Consider the following 16,741-nt stretch of genomic DNA (forward strand, 5'->3'; position numbering starts at 1 on the left):
CTGCATGCCAACATGTGCTTTCAAGCTTCCGCCAGCAATTTCCCAGCTAACCATCTCAAAGCACCATTGAGAGGGCAGTGAGGTGGTGAGTTCAAGGACATAAGCAGAAATATAAACCTGTATAATGTTCATATTCTGTGACACTGTTATGTTAAGCTATGCTCTTCGCTGCTGTACAGAGCTAGCCGGTATTTCCATGGCACTGAAGCGAAGGCGAGAGAATAATTTTTCTGCTGTTTTGTTGGTTTGTGGTGTGTATGTGATCAGTGTTTTGAAATGGTTAATTGATGTATGTCACTTGTGGCTCTGACGGAAGTTATAGAGGGAAAATGGCCGGTAAAACCGCTTCATTGGGATTTCAGTGCTGTTAGCAGCAAAATCTGCATGTTATGCCCCATTTCAAGTGCAAAACTTGTAATAGGTATACATAGCGCATCTGATAAAATCCGAACAAATTGGTGTCAGATTTCATAGGGTGTGATAATTATCACATCCCATACTGGGCCACTCAAAATGAGGGCCTTAGGGGCTCATTATGATGGCGGAGGGACTTGGTCCGCCTGCCACCATAGCGGTGTTTGGGACCGCCCACCAGACATGCTGCGGTCCCACCACTGCTATTAGGATGCGCCCGCCATACTGGCGGGTGCATCCTGGGCCTTTATCCTTGCAGGCGGTGCTGCTGGCTGCAGCACCGTCCGCAATGATAAAGGTGCATGCACCACATTTCCCTGCACCACGTGGCAGGCACCATGTGCACCCCCCCACACACAGAGGGGGCCCGCGACGGGCCCCCAAAGCCAGTCTCCGCCTGTCTTTTTGCTGCGGGATATCCGCCTCAAAAAGACAGGCGGAAAGGGATACCATAATCCCTATGTCAGTGCCTGCATGGCACCGCCGCAATGTTGCCCTGGTTCCAGGTTCCGCAAGGCAGCCAGAAAAGGACTGCCTTGTGGAACCATGGCGGACAGACTTTCCATCGCTGCGGAACCATTGTGATTCCCACCGCCATTCTAATTTGGCGGTGGGAATTTTCTGTATGATGGCGCAAGGACAGCCACCGCCGGCCCGGCGGTGGCAGTCCTTCCGCCATCATAATGAGCCCCTTAGAGTTAAAGCAAAATGAGTATGATCTAGGAAACTCTTTGTGGTCCTCTGTATGTGTGTTTGTGCATGCATGTGTGATTGTGTGGCATCATATTGCACCCTGAGCCCAGACAGCTGTTGTCTTTCACAACGGTAAGGTTATCATTGGTGCAATAGGTGTGATTGTACGGAAGTGAGTGCAATGCAGTAGCGGCCAGTGTGTCGATAGAGTGGCGTGCGGGGGGATAAGTGGGAGACGGACCGATGACAAGGCAAATTTTAAAAAATGAACACTTACCTGCCGTATCGCACTCCTCTCCACTGCAGGCACTGAATCCCAGGGTCCACTGCAGCTAAACCGGACGCTGCTTTCATGCTGATAAAAGCAGCACCAGGATTGGCCTGACTGCTGATGATTTGCACTCCCAGTTAGACTGTGGGCCTGTGCCTGCTCTCTCCAACCCCTCTAACGCAGCTCAGGTTAGAGAGAGCTTCAGTGTGCATGACGGTTCCGCCGGCCAGATTGTCATGCACATTGAATAGCAGTGCAACCACTCCTCCAACAACCTGTCACTCCCTTGCCCTGCCCCTAAACCTCTGCTCCGAAAGGAAAAATAAAATGCTAATAAACATGGGTTTATTATCGTTTTTATTAAAAAAACAAATTGGCTGCTGGCAGGTGGGGCAACGCTCCTTCGCCACAGCGGAGGAGCCGCTGCTGATGGAATGATGTTCCATCTGCACGACAACTATGGATATATTTTCCCATCCAAATAGAGGGCTGAATGCCCATTTTCCTTGCTAGCATTGGGTCCAGTAGCACCCTTCCACACAATTCTTTTGCTATGTATAATAAAAATGTGGGAGCGAAAAGTTTGCATTTCATTGGATGGCATGACAGACTCCATGTTTCAAAAGATACTGATGATTTTAAGTACCTTTTTTGTGGTAACGGTGCCTCTGACATTATTTGTTTAAAGTATTGTCTCTTAGCTTTCATTACAGCTACTTTGTAAGCTTGTAGCTGAAGCATAAAAACAGATTTACAAGTAAGGGCCTAACTATTTTACCAGGTCCTCTCTCTGGCCCTCACAATTTTTTGTTCTTCAAGCGAATGACTGTCTCACTGTGTGAATGAATTATTGGAGTAGATCACTGTGTTTGATGGAGCTACAAAGAGTCCATCAATCAGAATTGAAAGTTGAACCAGCTCCTCATAGAGGGCAGCGAAGAATTCCATGCCGCCCAGTCACAACTAGTCCACTTTTCCAGCAACTGGATTATCCAGGTTTGGGAACACTGCACCTGACTACAAAGGCTGCGAACTCCAGGTGGCAAAATTGCTTTGGGATTAGGCTGCATTGCAGCATGGATCCATTCAGAAAACCCCACTTGAGTCTCAACCAAAGCATGGGGAATCATATCATATTCTCCACTGCCAGGCATCAGTTACCCCTTACCTCTATCCCCCTCACCACCACTCGCCATCACCTACATAGAAGCCCCTGCCCACATTAAACATTTGCTGAAAGTATGTGGTACATGTGTGCATTTAACCCTTTTGAATAGGTTTAGCTTGTAATTGCACGGTACTGGTGGAATGTTACTGCCTGTACCGGTTATTATGGATGTGGCATTTTCACCCCAGCGGTACTGTTTAACCCTTAACTGACGCCCAAGTCTGAGAGAGAGAGCAATCTTTCAATTTACCAAAACTGACACAAATGTTGGCGCCTATTGCGAATGAGCTTGTGTTAACAAATTCAAACTAAAAAGGGACTGCTGGGTTGCCCAGCCATGTGAAAGACTAGCCATGTCTCTTCTAGGAATCTTAGGCCCAGGAAACACTATAATATCCAAAGAGTGGTCTGCGTAATCAGGTGGTGGGGGAACACTGAGAGAGAGTCAAGGCACAGGGATTATCAAGATTATTTTCATGTACCGGTAAGGAACTACTTCATATCACATTCTGATGTCTCCTAAAAATTCTGTGATAGCTGAATTTGTATCATCACAAAACCAGTTTCCAGTGACAAAACGAAGATTGATTTGCTGGGACTCTAGTAAAACAAAGTATTGATATCTGGGGCCATATGTATGACTCACCAATTTGTGAGTCGCAAATTGCGTCGCATTTGCAACTCGCAATTTGCGACTCGCAAATTGGGATGCACAACAGTGTCTGAGACATTATTTGCAATTACCAATGGGGTCGCAAATTGCATGCCTTGTGCATATTAATGAGGATGTCGCAATTTGCGACCCCACTGGGAATGGCTGGCACTCCCAGGGATGGTGGCCTACTGGGGTCAGCAGACCACCATAAATGGGACAGCTTTCAAATAAAGGAGTTTTTTTTTAATGCAGCTGTTTTCCTTAAAGGAAAACGGGATGCATTTAAAAAATAAAAATACAACTTTTCAGTTTCATTTTTTAAGGGAAGGCAGTGGTCCCTGGGACCACTGCCTTCCCTTAAAAAATATTTTTAGAGCCACTCACAAAGGGGAGGGGACCCCCTGGGGACCCCTTCCAATTTGCCAGTGGTTTTCCACCCTTCTGTGAAGGGTGGTAAACTGCGACCGGTCGCAAAACAGTCATACATAGCTTCAGGAGTCGTATTAGGAAGGGAACGCCCCTTCCTAATAGCAAGTTGCTAATCCTATTTTGTGATTTGCAAATTGATTTGCAACTCACAAATAGGATTGGTACATGGACCACACGTTGTTTGTGGTTGCAAACAGGTCTAAAACCCATTTGCGCCTGCAAAAAAACGATAGTACATCTGGCCCCTGTTTCGTCTTAACTGCAGATTTTGAATAGCATCATTCAATCAGGACAAATTCATAGGTCACTAATGTCTTATTATAAGAAGTTGAGGGGGGAGTACAATGACGAAGGCGGGGCAGTGAGTGGTGGAGTGGCGCCTAAATTCAGAAGATCAGCTTTTGATCAAGTTTTGGAGAAGATCGGTAAGGCTGCATAGTGTTTAAAAATATTAGAGTGCTGTCTCTAGCCACTGATGTATAGCTACTGTAGATGGCGAAAATATAATATTGCAGAGTAACTTGAAACAATAATTAAAGGTAGTGCTTTAATGTGTCATGGCTGATATCACTGTTAGATCATCAACACTGCCTGGGTGGACTAGTTAGTGCAGATGGGGAATTTCAAGTTGAGTTTTGTTTTGGATCATCGCTTTAAACCTGCAATGGTGAAGGTTTTACAATGAACCTATAAATACTCTATCTCCATTGGTTTCTTTTTTAGAACACTTTTACAAGGTTGATAACATTCCTTTCATCCTTCCCTGTGGGCTTTGAGTCATGATTTTCATTTTTTTTTATCTATGTAGTTATATTTGCAGTGATGTAATAGATAGAGATTTTCAATTTGTGTTCAGTGGACAAACACAATGCGCCCTAAAAGACTTTGAGGTGCAAACATTTTACTCTCTACTTTGGCATAAGTGGAATAAGGACATGGCATGCTTCCATCCTATCAAGGCTTTGATGTAAGCACACTCCCACCCACCAATAACGAAATGGGGAGACAAAGTCAACATCAGTTGCGAATATAAGTGGAGAAGCGGCTGCCTGATAGTATATGTTGATCACCAACGAGAACCACGATAGTGCACAAAACAGAAGACAGGTGACTACAAATGTTATTAACCGATAACCCTTACTAGCTCAAAACTGGCACAAGTATGTCAACAGTTAGAAACAGAGTTGCTAAACATAAATTGAATTCAGATACATAGTCCGGGGTGGCAGACTGCTAATAGATTATTGTAATCAAGAGAGTGAGTCAACCTACTAGTTTTGCACTAAGAACTGCCGAAATAACGTCTAGGTAGAAAAAATATTTATTTTGTATAAAATAACTCTCACCCACTGATCACGTGGTGTATTGTGAGGGATGCTGAAAAGAAAATGTCTACACTTTATCCTTGTCTTAAATTTATTGTGGGTTTGCGAGGCAAGATTAAAAACAGGAGGAGATGACATCAAGGTTCTATTACTTGAGCATCTGTGTTGGTCTACATTTTTCAACCACCTTTTTTTGTCAACTTATGGTCATGTGGCTTGCCTCAGGACCAGTTCAGATCCCAAGATTCCTCAGAATCCTTATGTAATGCCTTATTCTATCTGTACATTTTGGTTTTAACACAGGGCTGTCTCCAGTATCACTGTAATATATACATGTGTAAGCCCAGGAGTGAGGGAAAACATGGAGACAAACTGCCCCCAACACTGCCACCATACCCTCTGCTGCTCTAGGGTCAGGGTAGGGGAGAGGCTGACACCCTCCACTGACCCATCTTTTTCTTTTGATGACAGCAGGTCAGGGAGAGGTTCACTCTCCTCCTCCCCATCATCTGTCACCAATATCATGGTAACCTCAGACCTCTTAAAGTGTGGCTTGAGATTGTTGATATGGAGGACTCTTAGGGGTGATCTGGGGTCTTGAGGTCTAACAGGTTGGTGGCCTCCTACTCCCGCTCCACTATCTCATAAGGCCCACCTCCAATGGTCTTGAAGGGCACTGGCTCCCACTCCCTCCATAAACCACACTTTCTGCCCAGGATGGAATTCCACAGGGGTAGTTATCAGGTCATACCACTGCTTCATCACCTCCTGGTTAGCCTCCAAGTTCTCAGAAGTCTTCTTCAAGAACTAGGCTATCTGGTTCCAGAGGGCTAGCATGTGGCTAACCATATCCTGTCGGGGGCATCTTGGGAGCTCCCCTCCTTAACCAGATTGATAGTTCCCCTAACAGAGTGACTATACAGAAGCTCAAAGGGACTGAATCCAACTCTCTTCTGTGGTACCTACCTGTAGGGTTCTCCTCTGTGCCTTGTCCTCATCCTCATTTGGACCCAGGGCTCCCTCATGATAATCCTCCACTGTTACTCCTTGCAGCCTCTTGAATTCCTCATAGGGTCAGAGGGCTACCTGTAGATCCACTTTGAAAGCTTTCCTGCTAACATTCAGCCCCCTCTCCTTGCAGAGCCTTTGCAGCTACGCCCTAGTGAGTGTGACAATATTCATCACATCCATCTCCATGGTAGTAGAGGAAAGCAGGGTTAGTTAAATTTAGAAAAATAAAAATAGCTAATGGAGACTAAGGAGAATTTAAAAAGGCTTGACTTGATATCAAATTATATACCTGGGATTTTGTGTTACACAGATCACTGTATGGTACTTCATCCACACCGCTGAACAGCAATGTGAGAAATTGGGTTGTTGCTTGATTGGGGTGTGAGCCCTGGTCAATCAACCGCCACAATACCTTGCAAGGTGAACCATAAAAAGTCACAGAATTATCCAGTGCTTAACCCTGGGTAGCTTGGCACAAAAAGCAGTCAGGCTTAACTTAGAGGCAATGTAAAGTATTTGTGCAGAGCACAAAAAGTGATGAAGTAAAAATACAATACAAGAAAAATCCCAAACCAATTTAGAAAAATAGAGTACATTTTAATACAATATTTGCCAACAAAATGTCAAAAATCCAGTCAGTTACACTGGAGTTAAGAATTTTGAAAGTTTGAGGTTCAAAATAACGCGTAAAAGATCAAATCGCCAAATGTGGACATTAGGTCGAATGTTAAGGCTGACAGCGATGGATCGTGGTTTGGATACAACAAGTGGGTTGGGACAGGTAAGAGCTTTCCTTTGGACTTTGAAACATTTCAGAAGAAATGGAGTTTTCCAATGAGGAAGCGTTGTCGTCAGATGGCCCAGGCTGGAAACCGCGGTGAAGATTTCGGAGTTAAGCACTTAAATGGAAAGTGAAAAACATCGGCTGGACAAGGCAGAAGGCTGTGGCCATAGATAGTCCCATGAAGTCAGATACATCTTTGGGGAATGACCACTGAAAAGGATTTGCTGCTGCAGAGAAGAACGTAGCTGGAGAAGCCAGCCAGCTTGGGTGGATAAGCGAGCAGGTTGGTCCTGGGGTCCTCCTGTTTCCCAGAGCACATTTTGACCAAATTTTGTCTAAGTCCTCAGTTTTGGAATTGAGCCAGCCGAGCACTTTTAGCACCACAACCAAGGATCCAGGACTGTTGGGTCACCACTTGGGGGTTCAAGACTCACTCAGGCTAGGTCCAGCTGCGGGTTCAAGATGGTGGGAGCCATTTATGTCCCTATGGCTCTCAACAGGAGACGTGTAAACTAGCCCTTGTAGTCCCGGGTGCAGGTGAAGAATCGGGGCTCAACAGCAGAATTGGGCTCTGAGGGATCAAGGCAGGCTCCAGGCAGCAAAGCAGTCCTTCCAGGTACAGCAGCAGTCTGGCAAAGTGCACAGCAGGTCACAGCAACAGGCAGCCCTCTGAAAGTCCTTCTGCAGGTCCAGTAGGGAATTGAAGAGTGGGTCTGAAGGTCTTATTTTTATACCCTGGTGCCCTTCTTCTGGAAGGTGGGAATCGCTTCTGGAAAGGGTCTTTGAAGTGCATGGAATTTCCTGACTCCCCTTCCCTAGCTCCAAGCTGGCTGCAGTGACTATACAAGGTTGTTAAGCCCTTTGTGTGGGGGCAGAGCACAAGCTATTCAGGCATATGTGGGGCTGTGTTCAGCTCCGCCCCATTCTACCAGCAAATGGCCAATTCAGGCACACCTAATCCCTTAACTGTGTGACTGTCTTAAAGGAATTCACAAAGACTAACTGTGAATTACACCACGTCTTGTGACCCAGGACAGGATGCAGGCACAAAAGGGCTAAGGACAGGGAAATGCTAACTTTCTAAAAGTGGCATTATCAAAATTGTAATGATATATACGACTTTACCGTCGAAAAGGGTTGATCATTTACTTTCATAGGTACCAGACATGATATATATACCTTCTCTCAATGAAGGAATTACAGCTTATTAAAGGTAATAAGGAATTCCCAAGGTTATCCTATGGGATGGGTAGGCCTCACAGTAGTGAAAAATGAATTTGGGAGTCTTTCACTACCAAGACATGTATAACGTAAAAGTACATGTCCAGCCTTTTAATTACAAAGCTTCTTGCTATATGGGCTGCCTTGGGCCTACATTAGGAAGTGATTTATGTGTAATAAAAGGGAGTTTAAAGCTTGGCAAAGGGGTTTAAACGCCAAGTCAACATGGCAATGTGACACTGCTTTCAGGCTGCGAGGGCAGGCCTGTGACATGTTTTAAGGTGCTACTTAAGTGGGTGGCACAATAAGTGCTGAAGGCCCACTGGTAGCATTTAATTTTCAGGCCCTGGGTATAATGTACATCACTCTACAAGGTACTTATAAGTGAATTAAATATGTCAATTAGGTATATGCCAATAAAAACATGTTTAGGGGGGTGAGCACAAGCACTGTAGCACTGGTTAGCAGTGGTAAAGGGCAAACAAAAGCAAATATCCAGCAAACATTGGAGGTAAGTAGGTAAAAGGTTTGGGGGAAAACCACCTGTCTAACACCATGTCTGTTTGCCTTGGGCTGTCCTTCACTCTGATGACTTCAAACCACTCAAAACAATGCCAATAGCATTAATCCATTTAGGCTACTTATAAAGTTTGTTGCTTTGATCACTTGAGATAACTCAAATCAAAGCCAATCATCGGGATAATTTCAGACCTCTCAAAACAAAGCCTGATGTACCGATTGCTTCAAACTGCTCAGCCTCAAGGCTCATTTTCACTCTGAAATCACTATCCTCACCAGCGTACAAATCAAAAAGGCTGTGTTTTAATGATTTCGTACCACCTTAACTTTGGGCAGCGTTACTGAGAAGATTGACCGCCTCTATAGTCGAAACACAGTATCTTAAGGACTTTGTTTGTTTTGTGCATCTGTGCTAAATTGGAATCTATGAGTCGCCCAGTGTCCTCATTTGAATACCTATGCCACATCATTCACGCTGTTCTCTGCGATATTGCAGATTGACACCCTTTTTTACAACCTGATAGCAGAGAGGATACAATTGCTTCTCTGATTGTTAATCCATCATCCATTCCTTACTAGCAGAGCAATAGTGAAATCTGACCGAGTTGAGGCTATGAGTAAATGTTTTGTGTTTTGTACTCACTGGGAAGGAGTCTACAGATCAATGGATCATTTATTACCATATGTATTTCTCAAGTTACATCTAGGCCACTGCCTGAACGACTCCACGGATTGTTGATATACAGCACTGTTGTATGGCGCTCTTTTTGCTGCTATTAGAGGGAGATGTCCATGCAGTACCATGAAAGTGTGAGAATATTAGACTGCCATACTAGCCCCAATCCCCTCATACACCTTACGTAAATACTAATGGGCGCATTAATTGGCTTATTCCAGGTGTACTGGAATTTTGTACTGTCCTGATGATGACCTTTTAATGACCCACAAAGTTGAACCCTATCGAAAACAGACCAGTTCCTATTATATTTAAAGGAGGACTGTGTTATGAAATGTAATCCATACCCTATTGATAAGTTCCTGGCCGTTTTCTTCTTTGTACATATACACCTTGAGTCACAACCCTTTTTACACGTTATTGTTGGATCATGGGGGCACTGAGCACTTGTTTGTCAATTATTTTTATATTGTTGTGTTTTAGAAACTTAATGACTGTTGTATATGTTACAAATTATGTTATGAAGATTCATTAAATATTTCTATTTTGAGTGGAGGCGCTAGTGTTATAGTTCATGGCAGGCAGAATTAAGTAATTTATAATTCGTTCTTTAACAAGTATATGGGGAGCCTTGTGGAAGCAAGCATTTGCGCTGTCTGCCCCCAATCTTTTCACCATTGTGGTGTGTCACTTCATGGCGGGCAGAGATTTTATGGTAAGCAAAGGTCTCCAGGGGTTATATGCATGGGAGGTTGGCCAACTCACCTCTTCAACTCAACAGGCTGAGGACATTAGTGCTTTTCCCTCCCGACTATTTATCTGTTAGAGATGTGTTGGGTTTTAAGGGTGAAACATGCATTTTTATACGATGTTTTTAAAGGACAAGTTTGCAAAAGGTGTTGTTTTTATTTAGTTGTTGTGGGTGGAACAGGCTTTTTGCAATTTTGTGCATGTGGCGATTACACTGAGGCCTTACATAATAGTTGGATAGTCCCTGAATGGACAAAGCCATCTTGGTAATTAGGTGGGGGACCTTGGTGAACTTTGTAATTGAGATTAATATATGGGAAATTGAACTAGCAGTGGTGGGAGAAACCGTTAGTGGTGAGCAAAGTGGATTAAATAGGTAAAATTGGCATTTCAGTACATGGGTAATATATATGTGGGGTGTGGTTGCTATCTGCTTTGGTGCCTTGTGAAGGTTGTCTTTAGCGCATAGGGCATTGTCAGAATGTTTTGGTGATTATGTAGTGCAGACTTGCTTCGTTAAAACAACCATTTCCTTCATTAAAACAACCTTTTCCTCGTGGTTGAATGTATCCAGGCCTAAACCTTCCTTTTTGATACTTACATCACCTCTAAGGTACGCCCTAAAGACTTATAGGGCAGGGTGCATGACATTTAAAAAGAGGACATGTGTGTTTAAGTTTTAACTCTGGGTTGCCTTCTTACACTTAATAAGTGCTAACTTCAGATTGGGGTGGATAGAGAAATTATTCTCACACTCGAATGAATTGTAATTTAAAATCCTCTTTAACTGTGTAGTCAGATTTTAAGGTATAATTTTGGAAATTCACCACTTTCAGAAAGTTGGCATTTTCCTGCCTAAACCAATTTAGCTTTTCTGCCAGTCTCCTAGGTTACGTGACTGTGAATAACTCAGCAGTTGTGGGTTTAGTATTGCTTCCAAACAGTGAGGCAAAATAACCCTAGGTGTGAGGGGAGAAGCCACCCTGATAAGATGGCTGGGGGAGGAGCTGTACCCTGCTCTGATTACACTTCAAAGAGTCCTCCCTGACTGCAGGACACACAAAGGCAATTAACACTAAGCCTGCCCATGCCTATGTCACTCTAGACAGTTGGGAACACGGATCAGTGGAAGGGCAACCAATTAGAACCAATTTTTTGGGTAAGCCAAAGAAGTTCCCCACATAAAGGCTGGTATCTGGTATAAAAATGGGACCTTCAGAACGTCTCATCAGAACACTCCTGGACCTGAGGAAGATTCAGAAGAAGGACTGAACACTTGTCTGAGGAAGAGAGACTGCCCTGCTGATCGAAAAAGGACAATTGGACCTGCTTGCCTTGTACCCAGCCTCTCAAGAGTGATTGCAAGGATCAGTTTACTGACCTCCTGTTTGAGCTACAGGGACACAACGAAATTTCACAAGCCTCCCTGCAACTGCCCAGCTGACCATCACCACCTGGACCTGCCTGAGCCCCTTTGCAGGTCTCTGCTGGAGTGAGTCCTGATCTCCAAAAGATGTCCCTTAGGTCCTGGACCCTTGGCTGGCATCAGTGTGAACTCTTACTGAAGAAAAGGTAAAGATACAGAGGTTTTGGGCTACTCACAATTGTGAAGTTATCCCTTTGCGCCGAGAACTGTCTGCCAGAGTGAAGCTCTATTGAACCTGCTCTTTGCACCGACAGCAACTGTCCGCAGTGATCAGCAATGTGAGACCAGTGCTTTACTCCAACAGTGACAGCCTGCAGCGATCAGCAACGCAAAGCTTCTTCTTGCCCTGCTCCTCGCGCCCATGGCATCCTCCAATACAAACAGAAATTTTCTTGGGGATTTTGTGAAGGCATCTCTTCAGCTTGACTAACATGGTCTCTGTATCTGACCTGTACTCCATCGCGGTCAGACTTGAACTTTTGACTTTTCCCCAGTACAGCGTGACTAGATGACCGCAACGGGCGCTTTGAGCTTATTAGTGCTATTATCACCTACAACTTTGAAAAAACAAATCTGCGGTAATACTGATTAGATTTTTGTCGTTTTGATGGTATTTATTTATTTATTATAAAATACTCTATTTGTCTACATTGGTTTGGGATTTTTCTTGTGTAGTGTTTTCTCGTTGTTACTGTTTCTGTGCTGCATGAATACATTTCATATTGCCTTAAGGTTTGGCCTGGCTGTTTTATGTCAAGCTACCTGTTGGTAAAGCACAGGCTCATTTAGTGACTTTTGTGGTTCATCCTGACAAGGATTATGTTTAGAATTTGAGTGGGGCTTCTACCCCTATCAACTAATAACCCAATATCTTACATCCATACATGGATTCATTTTTGTGTTTTGTGTTCCATTTTTTGCAATAATTCTCACCATCGTTAATGCAGTTACACAGAGTCTCTTACCAACTGTCAATGATGTACGGACTGTGATAGCTCAATGCCTGTTAGGTTAAAATAGATTTAATTATTTCAAAATCAAGCGTCACACTAATTCTGATTCATAAATATGCCTAATACAAATATTCAAAACTGTGTTTTTTAATTACATCAAATGCTTCAAACTTCTGGGACAATCTTGCTGTAGATGCACATTTGGGGCGACTGTGCATTAGATGTCCATCAGATCTGCATCTACAGCATGAACGTCCCAGATAGGGTCCTCTTAAATAATGGGTATTATTTATAAAGGTTTCGGAGTAGTAGCTCATTACTATAAGTAAAGTTCTAGGTTTTCCTTTTTTACTGATTTTCACAGATAAATACAGACAGAAAACAATGTGTTTCCTGTCTATACTTATTATTAAAAGCGCAAAAATACAGTACATCGTGCTTCTTACGAGAGACTCTCCATGCTGTCTTTCATGAATTTCAGGTCAACAGCTGAGCACATAGCATAGGAAGGTAAAAAATATGATGAGATTTTCTTAAATGCAGACATAGATTAACATATATTTGTATATAATGCAAATATTTGTTGTAGGAGTAGTGTTTCTCATATTTAACATCGACAGGCACAATAGTATCAGTGCAGTCAAAAAAATGTGGAACTATACCATTTTACAACTGCATTTATTCTCAAAAAACTAAAAAATGGGTAAATACCAATAATATGGCCAAAAAATAAGTATGGATAAATACAGACGGAAATGTTAAAAAAATAAATACCATAAAACCAGGAACCCTAACTATCCAGGTTCCTAATGTGCAGTGATAGGTACAGCACCTTGAAATTCTGTGTTTCATGTTTTTATGGAAGCGTTAGATATAAACAACAGCTGAGTTACTGCTCACTGAACTGTAAATTTGGTAGTATCTCTTCTGGCCTTGTGTTGGGACTGTATGTTGTCTTAGACAGTATACACATTATTTCTCCATTACGTTTTGTATACATCTTACAGGCTTTAGAAAATTGCGGTGTAATGGCTTTCAAGTCTCTTATACGTCAGCAAAAGGAACTCTTTTCATTAAAAAGGACAATTCTGTTGGTGAAGTGGGCTGGTTGAGGTTCTGTGAAGATAAGAAGCAATGTAGAAAAATCATCACCCGTTAGGAAAAGCAACCGATCAGAGAGAGCTGGGCTGGGCACCTACTATTATCAACTTCTTTAGTAGTTGACCAATATACGGTCTGTTTGGGTCCTCCCTATTAGTTTTATGGTGTTTTTCAGAATTGGTGGCTTTACATACGCTATTGTAAAGTCTGTCTTAATCGGATTAGAGAACCTGAAGGATTATAGTTATATTATGGTTTCATGGTATTTATTTTTTTAACATTTCCGTCTGTATTTATCCATGCTTATTTTTTGGCCATATTATTGGTATTTACCCATTTTTTAGTTTTTTGAGAATAAATGCAGTTGTAAAATGGTATAGTTCCACATTGAAGGATAAGTGACACGCACACAACAAGCGCACAATGCTGTCTTATAGGCGCCTTAATATACTCAGGGGCATATGTACAAGAAAATGGCACAGTGCGGCGGCAAATTTCCCAGCGTTCGTTCTGTCATTTTTAAATTGCAGGGATGCGATCTTGTGACAAGAATATGGCGCATCCCTGTTTTTTCCCTAGTACTGGCCCTATCAATAGCTGCCTAGTGCCAACACAGACATCCTTGCGACATAGTGCACGGTTGCCTGCGTTGTAGGGATGATTGTTTATGAGCAGGAAGGCCCCTTCCTGCACGTAAACAATCAATGATGGTGTTTTGCTCTTTCGATGTGTGCTGCAGGATGCAGTACACATTAAAAAAAAACGATAAGTATTTTTCCTTGTTGCATCAATCCATCGCTTGCTTTTGCATGGCGTTAGTGTTTGACGCTTCCTCAGATTTACACATCCTTGTAAATCTGGGGCAGCGTCAAAAAGCAATGAGTGTTGCGGTGGAACGCCCAAAGCAATACCCATTTCACGCCCCTTCCACGCACAAAACTGCGTGACAGGGTACCATATTTACAAAGCAGCGTTAAGCTATGCAAATGCCAGTTTGTAAATATGATGCAGGGCATTGAGCCACCGAAAAGTCAAAAAAAGTGACGTTCCGGTGGTGCAATCCCCTTGTACATAAGCCCCTGAGTGCAGTTTCCCAATATGTTGATTTTTCCTAGACCTAATGGACATTTGCTTCACCCATGCATTTTCACAGGGAAAGGAATGAGAGAAGGAGAAGGTGAGAAATGAGTATTCCACAAACACGTAGTGTTAGGCCATAAGATTTTTTCATGTACTCACTGCTCTGACATCGGAGCAGTGAAAACAAGTTTTGCCTAAAGTTGGGGCTGCCACCTCATCCCGGGTGTCAGGGACTCGGGGGAGGAGGCGGCACGGTGGCTGGTGGTATGGAGGTTCACCCATCTTTTCTCTCCTCTAGGACACTGCACAACTAGGAGTGATGATGGAATGAGGCTCACCCACGGCTGACATGAGATTTCACTCCTTGGAGCAGCCATCAGCTCAGTGCTGGGTCTCTGCTCTCCCACTACGATCATGAAATAAGCCTTTGCAATGCAATAGGTCTTGCATTTGCGAGAGTTTGAGCTATTGGCATTATAAATGACAATGCCTTCGATTTATGTGTCGGTTTTCAAAGCAGATAAATAAAAGGCTTCATCATTTACAATGCCAATAGCTCAAACTCTCGTAAATGTGAGATCTATTGCATTGCTAGGCGCAAGACCTAAAAATGGCATCCATCCGTACTTGTGGATTAGTCTGCTGCTGCCATTTCTGCTGCAGAGTTCACTGTGCATTATATCCGTAAGCTACTGAAGCATTCCTAACTATAAGACTTTAAATCCACTAAATGATACATTTATTAAAAGGGCTGTGTTTTTATTTTATACTCTGGTTCCCAAAAACTTTACTGTGTCACCTTAATATGTCCGCCTGATCATAGTAGAAAACATGATTGTACGAAGATCATTCAAATAAAGCGAACAACATTATGTGTTTTACTGCGACAAAGCCTCAATTTTGCCTTATTTAGTAAAGAGCGCAGTTTGTGTTATCATCAGTATTTGATAGGATCTTCTTGATACAAACTACATTTTTTGTGAGATATGAACTATGCAGCGCCCATACTATGAACAGAGATGCGTGGAAGGAGAGCTTCGCGGCCAATTAGTATAAACAGTAGGTTCTAAAAAATAATGAATGCGATTTTTGCATGATCTATGGTATTTTAAAACCATTGTCCAAGGCACACACTGGCTTTGAGCTCACTTGGCTGATTTGCAAGCATTGTCCACAAGATGGCGATATTGCCACATGTCGTGAATGCAGGAATGTAGATCAGTATGTCCTCCCGTGCCATTGGTCATTAAAAGCAGTCAAACAGGAAAACCAGCATTCGATGAGTAGGTTATTACTATCAATGCGTGTAAGAAACATCGTATTCAAAGAAATAGAAAACCCTTCTTGCGCTATAGAGGGAATCATCTTACCAACGCTCGACACTCCTGCCATGCATACAATTACTTTAATTATATCATCGAGTGTGCCTCACGTAACTCCTGCCCTCTCAACTCTTATCAATAAGTAAAGGGAAATTGTGTTAATAACCCAAATACATGGTTCCGATTGCTCGGGTTCGGCTTCCACATGCTTAAGTTTATAGCAGGGCAGGGGCGACAATGGGGTATTTGTAGAGCCTGGATACTTTTCTTTATTGACTCAGTGTTTACCATAACAACACATTGCTGAGGAAACTTCCTGTATGCTTCCTCTTCAATGACGGCAGAGCTGTGGAGGGTGTGGGAAAAGCGGTTGCGAGCAGCAGCATATGTTTCCAATTATCGCGCCCGTGTCTGGGCACGATAATTGGAAACATATGCTGCTGCTGCACGTAACAGACACCAATAGGCCATGGGTGGAGCAATGCACCCGCCTTTGGCCAATTGCGTGCTGTCTTTGTAAAAAAGATGCCCGCAAAGACCAATGGCGTGGCCCAAAAGGAAAAGCACAAGCACGAGCGTGTGCGATTCCTAAGTCAGTTTCCAAACCCCCTACAAGAGGTCTCTCGCTGCGCGAGAAGTGCTGCGCACTGCAACGCTAGGTGCGAGACCTAAAAAGGCTTTGGGAGGAGGGTTCCTGCATTTCCCACAGAAAAATACAGGCCATCTGTTTTCACGTTTCAAGATTCTGGAAAGGCCTGGGCCTGATTCTTAAGTACAACTTTAAAGTCCACTAAATTCATTTTTAGCCTGCCCTTTCTACCTTTGTTTACTTTAATTATCAGTCAGGGGTCATTAGGGCAACGGTCGAACACATTTCAAAGTGTTTTCTTATAACATTTACAGTACAAAGTGTGTACTGATAAGGGAGGAAAAATACAGGTTT

The sequence above is a fragment of the Triturus cristatus genome, chromosome 6, assembly GCF_964204655.1.
Source record: "Triturus cristatus chromosome 6, aTriCri1.1, whole genome shotgun sequence".
Lineage (NCBI taxonomy): Eukaryota > Metazoa > Chordata > Amphibia > Caudata > Salamandridae > Triturus > Triturus cristatus.